The 12,516-nt window shown below is 47.0% G+C and overlaps 1 long non-coding RNA gene and 1 pseudogene across 1 annotated transcript in view; one reads left to right on the forward strand and one right to left on the reverse strand.

The window, feature by feature from the left end:
• The window catches only part of LOC147417786 (uncharacterized), a 7,203-nt pseudogene extending 2,023 nt beyond the window's left edge, over positions 1-5,180 (reverse strand).
• The window catches only part of LOC147417785 (uncharacterized), a 107,928-nt gene that overhangs the window by 53,854 nt on the left and 41,558 nt on the right, over positions 1-12,516 (forward strand). The gene's annotated exons all lie outside the window — the stretch shown is intronic.

The following is a 12,516-nucleotide window of genomic DNA, read 5'->3' on the forward strand; positions in this document are numbered from 1 at the left end:
TGTTCGGCTGTGTCCTTTTGGCGATGCCACATCATCACTTTGTGACAGTTGATGTATGCCTTTGAGGTGTCAAGCTCGTCTTTATTTGTCACATGGATTTGCATATTGTTACTTGGAATGTCAATGGATTGCATCACACTAGCATCAATGGTCCGAGACACAATTGGTTCGCAGAGATTTGCACTCTCGTTGTAGATCGAGATGTGGATATACTTCTTGTGCAACGACACAAGCTATGTATGGACAATTATTGTAGATGTGGCAAGGTGTAGATGCTGGGAAATTGTAATTGGCCAGCATCCTAGTAGTGGTGTATGCATTTCTGTGGGATCACGTTGGTGACATTTGTGTGTGTGACCATGGTACATTGGTACATGGCAGAGCAGCGTCGATTTCTCTTGAGATTGTCGATTCTTTAGTAGGAGTGATGTGTATCTATGCCCCCATTTTGTCTCATGAGAGAGCTGAGTTTTGGGAGCAGGTTGTGGATGTATTGCCTACTGTGGATTCATGGATTGTTGGGGGAGATTTCAACAATGTATAGACCTTTGAGGATTGGCGTGTAGTTATGTTGCCATATCTCTCCACATGAGAGAGATACCTGGGACAGATTCCCTTTTGCAGTTTCTGGTACAAATTCTTGAAAGAGAGAGAGGAAGGAGACTCAAAAGTGTAAGCATAACCTTCAAAACGAATGCATAGGTGATTTCATATGGAGAGCAGTTTCTGGTAGAGCTTCTTGGCCGTACCGTGTTGGGCATATCCTGCAATCAATGCACTCCAAGAGATGACATCTTGGACAAGAAGCGCTTCAAGCACTTTTTGTACTTTTTGAAGCACACCACATTTTGGCATGCATGTCGACCAAGGCAGTGCCAAGCACGACGTTCTTTTACAACAGCCGTTGAGTAACAATATCATCGTGAATGCTTGTATATATAGCAGCGTCTTGCATAGTTCCACATGCCTTAAAGATGAAAGTGTAGGTGGTTGCATCCCTTGCTTGGCATTTGTTGGAAATGGCCTAGAGCTTCATGGCCCTGACCTTGCTAGGCATATCCTGCAATCAATGCACTCCAAGAGACAACATCCTGGACCTGAAGCATTTTTTTGTGCTTTCCGAAGGACACCACATTTTGCATATATGTTGACCAAGGCAATGCGAAGCATGTTTTTTTTTCAACAACCCTTAATTAAAAATATCATTTTTTTGTTTTTTCAACATCCCTTGACTAACAACATCATTGTAAAGTCTTTTGCCCATATCAACATCTGGTGTAGTGCCACATACCTCCTAGATGTAAGCATAGGTGATTGCATGTGGAGAGATGCCCTCGCTTCGCGTTTGCTGAAAATAGCTCAGAACTTCTTGGCCCTGCCTCTGTAGGGCATATCTCGCACATCAGTGCACACCAAGAGACAATATTCAAGATAGGAAAGCTCCTCAAGCATCTTTTGTGCTTTCTGAAGTGCACCACATGTGGCATACATATCAATCAATGCATTTCCAAGCACATTGTTCTTTTTTAACAGCACTTGACTAACAATATCATCATGAATTCTTTTGCCCATATTAGCATCTTACGTAGTGCCACATGCCTTCAAGGTGCAAGCGTAGGTGATTGCACCACGAGACACACCCTCGCATCACATCTGTTGAAAACAGACCAGAGCTTCTTGGCCCTGCCCCTTTCGCATATGCGGTCATCGGTAGGTTACATCCTGGACGCAGGGCTCGTCAAGCACTTTTTGGGCTTTATAAACTAAAATATATTTGACGACCAAGGGAGTGCCAAGCATGATGTTTTTTTTAACAAGCTGTGACTAACAATATCATCGTGAGTTTTTTTGCCGTATCAAGATCTCGTGTTAGCTACAGTGTGCAATCGGAGGGATGCCCTCACTTTGCATCAGCTGAAAACAGACTAGAGCTTCTCGGCTCAGCTCCTGTTGGGCATACCTTGCAATCATTGTGCTCCGAGAGTGTCACTCTCTGATGGTGTGGCATGACTCTAGACCGAGGGGGGGGGGGGGGGGGGGAGGAGATACAGTCGACAGGTTAGAGCACCAATAAGCAAGATCAAAATTTGGTTGCATGCATCTAGATTTTCCACTACGATGTATGCCGTGAACGTGGCATCATCTGTGAGTAGGGTTTTTGGAATCAGTTTGGAAAGCAATTGCCTTATGTTATCTTTTGGGATGCATTAAAAGCAATAAGCTTTTAAAACTTATAAAAGCAAGGCCAAGGCCTATAAAAGAAAGCCTTGGGAGAGTCTTCTTAGACATTTTGTCTTTAAAACTTTTGTTTGTAATACATAGATATTTTGTTTGAGAATAATCGTTTGGAAATTGGGTATTGTTTGAACTTGTCTGATCTTGCTTGACCTGTTTTGCGTTGTCTAAGCTTGCTCGGATCTGATCTCTATGTTTTTTGGAGACCACCTATTCGGAGGCTGATTTTAGCTCATCAAGCACTTTCTGTGCTTTCTGAAGTACATCACATTTGGAATTCATGTCGACCAAGGAAGTGCCAAACACAGCGTCTTTTTTCAACAGCCCTTGCCAAAAAATTATCATCGTGAATCCTTTTGCCCATATATGGCAGATGCCTTCAAGATGCAAGTGTGGGTGATTGCATTTGGACAGATGTCCTCTCTTTGCATCTGTTGAAAACAGCGGCCCCACATACAATCAGCAAGTTCCAAGAGATGATGCTGCGGATAGAGTTTCGTCAAGGACTTATTGCGCTCTGAAAAGTGCACCGCACTTGACACACATACTGACTAACTTGTTGCCTAAGTATGTGTTCCTTTCAAGTAACCCGCTATGGCGAATATCAGAGTGTATCCTACTGCCTAGGTACAAATCCTTCTTGTTAGCACAGTCTTTTGAGTGAGCTCACAAAAGAAAGACTCATTCTCTTCCTCTCCATGTTTGCTAGTGTAGTGGATATTGCTGCTTTCTTGGTGCTACTCTGGGAACATGAATCCAGTGGTGCTTAGAGAGTAAATGAATTGAGCGTGTCTGTTTGTGGATATGTGTGTGGATGCACGCGTGCAAAAGCAAGGCGTCTGGAGACAGACACTGGCACTGCCTTTAACTCCGACCGAAGAAAGAGAGAGAGAAAGAGAGAGCGCGGGAGAGAGAAGGAATAGAAAAAGAAGATATTGTTGGGTTCAAGCCCTTATTGGTCAGCTTATTGGTCAGCCCGTGAGAACAAGTCTCAAGGCATGCAGGTATAGACCATTAGTTAGTTGAGTTTGCATGTGGAAAAAGATGAGGTAGACATCACCTTCCAAAGGCTATGTAAAGGCTTCCATTAATAATAAAAATTAGTGTAGCGTGTTCTTTTTACTTCCAATACTGTGTCGACTTCTTCTTCTCTCTCTCTCTCGTCCTTCTCTGCAAGGCTATAAATTAAAGAGGAGAAAAATAAAACATACCTTCAAAAATTGGAAGGGTGCTCCGTTGTACACGGACAAAAATTCCCTCGCATTTACCCTCCCTTTCTGCCTTGTGCCAACAAAGGTTCTTACCTCTACCAACATATTGGCAAATCATATCATCGTGGTCAATTTTGCTTGCCAACAAAGGGGATGAAAGCTTAGTTCAGCATGTGTCATCACGTGGCTGGTGGGTTGAAACAGCCTTAGATTTTCTATGTGTGGGTCATGGGTTTCATCACGACACACCTCTCTGTCTCCCACTCCCCTCGTTGCAAGTCGCAAATCTCTCTCTCTCTCTCTCTCTCTCTCTCTCTCTCTCTCTCTCTCTCTCTATTCAGGGAGGAGCTGCAACCATTGATACATATAGCCTACAGGGATGAGCAGGCTAGGTACATGTGGGTGAGATTGAGGGCAGAGACAGGCAGATACCTCTACATTGCTATTTGCTACTTTCCTCCGAGTACATCAGTACATGCACCACCTACAGGACAATCACCCTTTTCTATTTTGGATGATGACATCTAGGAGTTCTCTAGGGATGGTGACATTATCATCCTGGGGGACTTCAATGCTAGGATTGCCCATCACCAGATAGTATTTTATGATACTTCAGAGGAGATGCTGGGGGAGCTAGATGTTGCAGAGATGGGCCTATCTAGATTATCACAGGATGTGGAGTATACTGAGTATGGACGACACTTGATAGACATGGGGACTGCACATGGATTGACCATTTTGAATGGCCTACAGAGATAGTTGGACCGAGATATGTGGGGGTGGCAGTAGATCACACCCTTGTGTCATCTCTTTCCAGTTTAGTGTAGCACACATACCACGGATAGCAGCCCCTACTCGCTACACCTTTACATGGGAGACGGACTCTTTCTACATAGATGGGATCTACACACGCCTGTGCACTGAGGAGCCCGAGCGACCTCTGGAGGAGCTTACTACTATATTGACACAGACATTGCATGATGCAACAGAAGAGGCATATATGCCCTTACACCCAACCTGAGCAGAGACGATGTTCTGGGAGTATGCCCAGAATAGTTGGTATGATAAGGAGTGCCGTGAGACGAGAGCCAGGCTTCAAAGGGAGGTGCTTTTGGTGGACATTATTGACATACACGCAGGGGTTGCCTTCCGACGCCTAGTTCGGCGTAAGAAGAGGGCATTTTTGGCTCGACTTGAGCAGGATCTATATCAGCTATTCTTGAGTCAAGACTCAGGTGAGGCATGGCGACTCTTTCATGAGCAGTTTGGCCATTAAAAGCAGTTTACATGAAAAGCCTTCAAACTCAAAAGCATCTAGTCCAAAAGAAGATGCCCAAAAGCTGTCAGCGCAAATGAAGGAACTCTGTACAGTGCCACGTCAGCACAAGTCAGCACGAATCACGAAAATTCGTATAGTCTGCCACGTCAACAATCAGCGTGAAACACAGGATTTTGTACAGTCTGCCACGTTAGCAAACTAGCCCGAAATCCGGGCTGTCCGTACAGGTCTGCCATGTCATCAGGTGGTTGCGTAGCTTTTGTGTGTGTGTGTGTGTGTGTGTGTGTGATGGTCCTGCTTCATCTTTTGCTGCTTTTGCCTCTTCACTTAGGGTTTAGGCCCCTCAGTCGTGATCTGCACAATGGCTCCGTTCTTCAATGGCTTGACACGTTAGCAGTTTGTGACATCAGAGATAGTGGAGCATACAAATTCTTATTGGGGTGGTCTTTAGTGGACCAACATTTTTGTGAGTGCGCGTGTGCGGAAGCGTGAGAGAGAGAGAGAGAGAGAGAGAGAGAGAGAGAGAGAGAGAGAGAGAGAGAGAGAGAGAGAGAGAGAGAGAGAGAGAGGACAGTAGACCACAAACGCTATGTGTAGGAAAGGGCGCGGATCGCCTCCCCACTGACTACTAGAGCAAAAGAACCTCAGTACAACAGATAATCTCTGTGAGATGTGAGATGTGGAAGTGGGTACCCCCTTGGCCCCATAAATAGGTGCCCAAGGGGAGGTAGGGCAAGGCCTGATAAAAATCCCCACGACCTAACACAAAAACGATATATGGAAATATATGTGGACGCTCGAACAAAAGTGGGCGGCCGGACCAGGAGCAACTTAGACTATGGGTGGCCTGCCCGAAGACATACTAGCATGCCCTAGATCTGTGAAGTAGCAGAGTGGTGTAAATCTAACACCCCCTCACAGCCCCGGATGCTGAACAAACCGCATGAAGCCGAAGATGTGAGGCAAATGATGAAGATGTCTATTGCAATGTCCACTGAAGGACAATACGCCATGAGTGTAGCAACAGGCTGCGGTTTCCCGACCGCCAAGAAATCTCCGTGGTAAAGTGCCGTCATAAGCAGTGTAGCGAACTGCTGTACTCCGCCGATACAATGTGAGGGTATTGCGTGAAGGTCCCGAACTGAGTGTGAAAACAACTCCTTGTCGAGAAAGAAGTGCCAGTGGACTTGCAAGTGTCCTACCCAATAGGATCTGTGGTGTCTGTAGTCAAACCGTCTGGAGAAAATGGAGAAGCCTAGGAACCGTCATGAGAATGACCAGAAGCCTGTCAATGCATGAACCTGCAACCAAGTGTGGCCAGTTGGCTAAGCTGTGTGAAACTCCAAGAAGGCCAGATGTAATAATCTACGTCGTAAACGTCCTCCGAATCAAGGAAAGCCAGACTAAGCAGTCTGCACCGTAGAAGCTTTCGCAAGTTGCAGCAGCCACAGATAAACCGCACGGACCACCACCGGATGGTGTTTTGTCAATAGGTAGGGTAATCCAAGATGAGGAGAAAGCTAGGCTCAACAGTCTGCACTGTGAAGGGCCTCTGAGAAGAGGTGTTGTGAGACCAAGCTATCTGCACCGTAGTCATCTTGTAGAAGTAGGGAAGTCAAACTGAGCAGTTTGCACTGTGAAGATCCTCTGAGACAAGGCCAGACCAATCTGTCTGCGCCGTCTTGCCTGTATCTCCTGCCTCCAATCCTCCCGTGTCAACCAAAACAGAATCCGCGCCAACAACGTCACCAAACCGCAACTCGGTGTGGCTCTCAATGTGAATGAGCTAGGAGTGGCCTACTGCCTAGGTCGGGGGATGAGTCTGTTGTAAGGTTACCGAGGGTGAGTGTAAACAACTCTGAAGGTAGCAATCCAAATGATGAGGAGGGTAGAAGAGCAACTGCACTACCATCCAAGCCAAGCTCTGGGTGACTCTGGATGTAGTCGCGGGATGCCTCATCTCCCGCATCTCGCGGGTAAACTCTCCAAGAGAGTCCAAAGCATTGAAGTCCCACTCCTGTTTTGTAGATCAAAGCAATGAACCTGTCCAAGAAGAGATCCAAGATCCTCTCCCTAAGTCCATGTAGATGCTCCTGTGTAAGCAAGTGATCTGACGTGTGAGGTCAAGTGGTAAGTGTCTGTCCACCCAAGATGGTGGTGTCCTCTCTGGGAATGTCGGAATCCCATATTCCATGAGCATGGCCATATCTCGTGTGAACTCCTCAGATAAGTGCATAGGTGTGTCCGTAGCAAACCACAAGTCACCACCCCCTCTACAGTGCGCAACCGCCAAAATGATGGCTGGAATGAATGGATCTCCCAAGGATCGCACGCCCGTAGATGATCAAGCCGATGTCGAAACTACCGTATACTGCAGCAGTCACTGAGAGACCGCACGGACCACCACCAAATGGGGTGTCCTGTCAGGAGATAACTTCATCCTTTGGGAAAAACTCCAACCAAGTGTCTGCTGTCCACCCAAAAACACAACTGCGAGGTGATGAAAACGCTGCTGGCCAGCGAGTTTTCACCGTGCTCGTATGCTCCCGGTAGGGTCCGGAGCGGTGCAGAGGGTGTAGGGAAGGTTTCTCTCTCTGTGCACAGCCGTCGGAGGGCTGAAAACAGAGAAAACAGCAGGGGGTAATGGCTGAAATCTGATGAATTTGGAGAGGATACTTGTGGTAGGTGTCAACAACACAAAGTGACCAATGAAAACCTAAAAACGCAGATAAAGGTCAAAAACGCAAATGAATCTGGAGGGGTTTTCCGCGACAAAGATGTCCAAAAATGGTAGCACTAGCAAGGAAATCAGCAGATCTGATGTTTCTTGCAAAAAACGCAGGTCGCAAAACATTCCTTCGCGATGGAAGCTGTCCAAATGTTGGCACCACCCCCTCTTGCAGGCAGATTTGCAAAAACGCTGATGCTTTCCAAAAACGCTGGCTGTTGTGATCCCTTGGGAGGAGAACCTTTGCAAGTGATAAAGCGCTGGTCCCATGGAGAGCCTGAAGCTGCTGATACCATGTGAGTGCGCGTGTGCAGAAGCGTGAGAGAGGGGGGAGAGAGATAGACAGGGACCACAAACGCTATGTGTAGGAAAGGGGGCGATCAACCCCCCACTGACTACTAGAGCAATAGAACTTCAGTACAACAGATGATCTCTTTGAGATGTGAGATGTGGAAGTGGGTACCCCCCTAGCCCCATAAATAGGCCAGGGGAGAGGTAGGGAAAGGCCTGATAAAAATTCCCATGACGCAACAGAAAAATGATATATGGAAATATATGTGGGCTCCCAGACAAAAGTGGGCGGCCGGTCCCAAACTCGGGCGGCCGGACCAGGAGCAACTTAGACTATGGGTGGCCAACCCGGAGACATACTAGCCGTACAAGTATGCCCTGGACCTGTGAAGCAGCAGAGTGGTGTAAATCTAACAAATTTCATTGAGGAGAGCAGCAGAGACGAGATTGACTAGAGCGTATGCAGCATTGGGTGGATTGGAGAGGATGTTCTCACAGATTCAGTTTCAGGAGCCTCGGACGAAGCTCTGGCTTTTTGACACTCTGGTGGCTTCCGCATTGCTCTATGGAGTTCAGATATGGGGGCCTTCATTGGACCATCACGAGAGGTTGGGTCACACTGATGGATGGGGAGACATGGAGAGTGCTAGCAGCCCCCCCACTAGTGATTGAAGCGCTTACCAGATTAGTCTCCTTTATACACCGCTTGTGGGACCTCCCCAGAGATACAACATGTTCGTATGGGGAGATGACATCATGGTTTCAGGTATATGGGTTCGGCATGGACATATTGCCCCCCTTCAAGGATGCACCCTCTCCGACTCTTACACAATCCGAGATCACCAGGCTCATCCGCGAGGGCCTGACTCAGTTAGATACCAGGAGGACTTGGATACAACCGGCATAGGAATTGGGCACGAAGATGGCTTTCTATAGAGAGCATCTTCTCCAACTTACTGAGGATTTTTTTGTCACGAGGCCCAGATACATGGACACCCACTTATCTCATGGGATCAGATGTGCTATCGGCTAGATACCCACATCTTCGCACCAGCTTCTGATCGAGACTGGTAGATACAATAGAGTACAAACAGAGGCTAGGACATATCCCCTATGTCACATGGAGCCTGAGACAGAGTTGCACTACACATGCCATTGCCCAGTTTACTATGAGATTATGAGGCCGCTTTCACTGCCTGTTCAAAGAGGGCTTTGGACCACTCTCTAGTGTCATAGCGTAGGGTTGCGCAGACACAAAGAGAGCCTGATGAGAGTAGAGGCTAGCCAGTCTTAGAGCCAGAGCAGCAGCTACCACAATAGAGCTCACATTCTCCTCACACCAGAGGCACGTTGATTGATCGAGCGACCAAGCTAGGGAGATCTAGACACCCACGACTGCGGAGGACTACACAACATCGATGGAGGTTGCATCAGAGGATTCGGATCACTTTGGCCCGACGTGCACGGCGCCCGGTCAGACTACTGACCATGGAGGAGATTGATTAGATCCGCCAACGATCGATGATGGATCTCCTGTGATTTCGCTCTTTTGAGGATTGTACACCCTGCTCATCTTGTACTAGCCTTTGTATCGCTCTTACCCATTTTATCCACACAGACACCCACATACAGCTATTTTGGGATGTGCTCCTAGAACGTCGGAGCTGCCCAGGCTCAGTATGGGGGTATGCCTTTGCTGTTGCATCATGTAGTGTCTCTATCAATATATAAGTGAGCTCCCCTAAAGGTCTCCCCGGATCCTCTGTGCATAAGCATCTGTTGATACCATCTATGTAGACAGAATCAGTCTCTGAAGTAAAAGTATATTGGGTATGTATAGGTGTTTGTGCTAGTCAAGCTGTGCTGAATTGGAATGAGATGGTAAACGTGAGGAGAGCATGATCTATTGCTACCCCAATAGGTTGAGGCCCGACTATAAAGTCCAGCATAGAGGGTATGAAACTGGGTTGAGCCAAATCATAATCCACTGTGCTGGCCCCATGTCTATGAGGAAAGCAAGGGAACCCACTCGACGCTGGAAATTTGTGGAGGCCATTCAAGATGGCCTGTCCATGTGCAGTCCCCAAATCTGTCAGATATCCCCCATATCCAGTGTGTGCTTCATCCTGCGAACACCTGGCCAATCCCATATCACTGACACGTAGAGAGAGAGAGAGAGAGAGAGAGAGAGAGAGAGAGAGAGAGAGAGAGAGAGAGAGAGAGAGAGAGAGAGAGAGAGAGAGAGAGAGAGAGAGATGAAATGTTATATTAAACGTCTTCAAAAGGCCAAAATGACCTATGAGACCAAACTGATACAATCCTTGTGGATCTAATCCAATCTCTGAGTACAAAAATAAAATGAAGTGAAAGACTAAAACTAAAAGACTCAAATCGTCAACGTGAAAATCATCATCGTCATCATCATCCATGCCGAGGATGCCCAGCATCGAGTGTTGTCCGAGAAAGTATTGCATCGGTCGTTGAAGAGCTTCGTCAATCTCCACCTTTGTAAATAATCGTATTGGGTGTCTCCCATAGAGAGAGAGAGAGAGAGAGAGAGAGAGAGAGAGAGAGAGAGAGAGAGAGAGAGAGAGAGAGAGAGAGAGAGAGAGAGAGAGAGAGAGAGAGAGAGAGAGAGAGAAATGAAATGTTATATTAACGTCTTCAAAAGGCCAAAATGACCTATAAGACCAATCTGTTACAAAATGGTGAATCTAATACCATGTCTGGGTACAAAAGAACTAGATACTACTACTAGAATCCATCCTCATCTGCACTCTGGATATCGAGAGAGTATGGCTCGAATCCTCAGCTGTGGTCTCCGTCGATGCCCTGTAGCCTCTCTCCTCAATCGTGGCCGTCTGGATCTCCGTAGCTCCAGTGCTCGGTCGATGAGAGTGCTGGTAGTGGCCAAATGAGTGTGGGCCGAGCTCTGCAATGATGACTGCTCCTCTGGCTGTCCCATATCTAGTGAAAAGACACCTGTAATCTGTCTCTGGGACTGTCTCTCTCTATCTCTCCTCAATAAAGTGTCTCTATATCTTTGTAACTCAAGTAGATATAGCCCAAGACATCTGTGATCCTCATAACTCATGACCCTAGAGAAAGGGCCGAAACCCTCTCTAAATAAGCAATGGAAACATCCCCGTATCTCATAGTACACTGTGCAATGACATGTAATGTAGCTCTGTCTCTGGCTCTAACTGGCATAAGCGGCATATCCTGCTTTCTGCGGGTATCCCTCTAAATCTACCAGTCTCAATCTCCAGCTGATGCGAGGATGTGTGTATCTGACCAATGGCACACCGCAAACCATGAGCTGGGTCGAATCACAAACCCATCTCCTGTGAGGTCGAGAAGATGCTCTCTATAGAAAGCCATCTTCGTGCTCAACTCTTGTGGCGGCTGTATCCATGTCCTCTCGGTATCCAGCTGGATCAGGTCCTGATGAATGAGTCTAGTAATCTCCACCTGTGTAAGAGACATCGAGGGTGCTTGAAGAGAGTATTGGAAAGCGGGCAGCCTGTCCATGGTGAAACCATGCGTTTGAAACCATGATGTCATCTGTGCATACCAGCATGAAGTGTCCCATTGAAGAGCTAACTATTTGGAAGACTCAAGGGCCAGTCTAGCATATCTATCTCTAGTAGTATCCCACAAGCTGTGCACAAAGGAAGGAGACTGATCTGGTAAGCGCCTCAATCTCCATAGGAGGGGCAGCTAGCTCTGCTCAAATGATAGTGTGGGGTACGGAGGCCTTGGCTTTGATCAATCGAGAGATCATAGATACCAAGGGCCTATCCATACGTCTCCAACCATCTTGGCCTACAGAAGGTCCCCATGTCTACACCCCATACAACATAGCTGAGGCTACTAAGGTATCAAAGAGCCATAACTTTGTCCGAGGTTCCTGGAACTGAACGTGCAAACACATCCTCTCCAAGCCTCCCGAGGCCGCAAAAGCTCTAGTTAGTCTAGTCTTTGCTGCTCTCCCCAATCCCAAGGTAAGTGTATATATCTGTATACTCTACAATCTCTTGACCATATGTGAAAGTCGGTGCTGATCTCCTTATCCATTGTGGTGTGGTGTTAAACACCATAACCTTGGTTTTACCAAGGTTTACAGACAATCCACTATCCTCTACAAATTTGTGTAATGCATCCAAATGTCGTTGCATACCCTTTGGTGAGTCAGAGATCAACACAATATTATCAGCATATAACAACAATGGGATCCACATCCCTGCCAGCTTGGCACCTCTATCACCCTCTCTGTCAATGTAATTAGACACCTCATCCATATACATACCAAATAGAGTAGGAGACAATGGGCAACCCTGTTTCATCCCAATGGTGAAGTGAACTAAATCAGATATCCCCTGCAGAGTGCGTACATGTCCTATCACTGATCTGTATAGAGCCATAATCCCCAAATCAACACTATGGGCACCCCCATCTCCTGCGGTCTGCGCATCAATCAAGCTCTCGGTACCATGTCAAATGCTTTGCAGAAATCCACAAAGCTACAATAAATCTGTCTCCCATGTGACCTGCTCTCCTCAATGATGGCTCTGAGTGTCAGAATATGATCAGGAGTGGAGAAACCCCTTCTGAAACCGGCCTGGCCCTTTGCTCGTACACCCTCACCCTCTGCCCAATTAGTCAACTGCTGCTCAAGAATGGATGCATACAACCATGCGAATGTGTGCCCAACCATAATAGTGTGGTAATTCCGAGGCTTTGTAGGATCACCTGCATTGAAGATGGGCACA

Source organism: Adiantum capillus-veneris, chromosome 30 (assembly GCF_014529385.1).
Source record: "Adiantum capillus-veneris isolate H3 chromosome 30, ASM1452938v2, whole genome shotgun sequence".
Lineage (NCBI taxonomy): Eukaryota > Viridiplantae > Streptophyta > Polypodiopsida > Polypodiales > Pteridaceae > Adiantum > Adiantum capillus-veneris.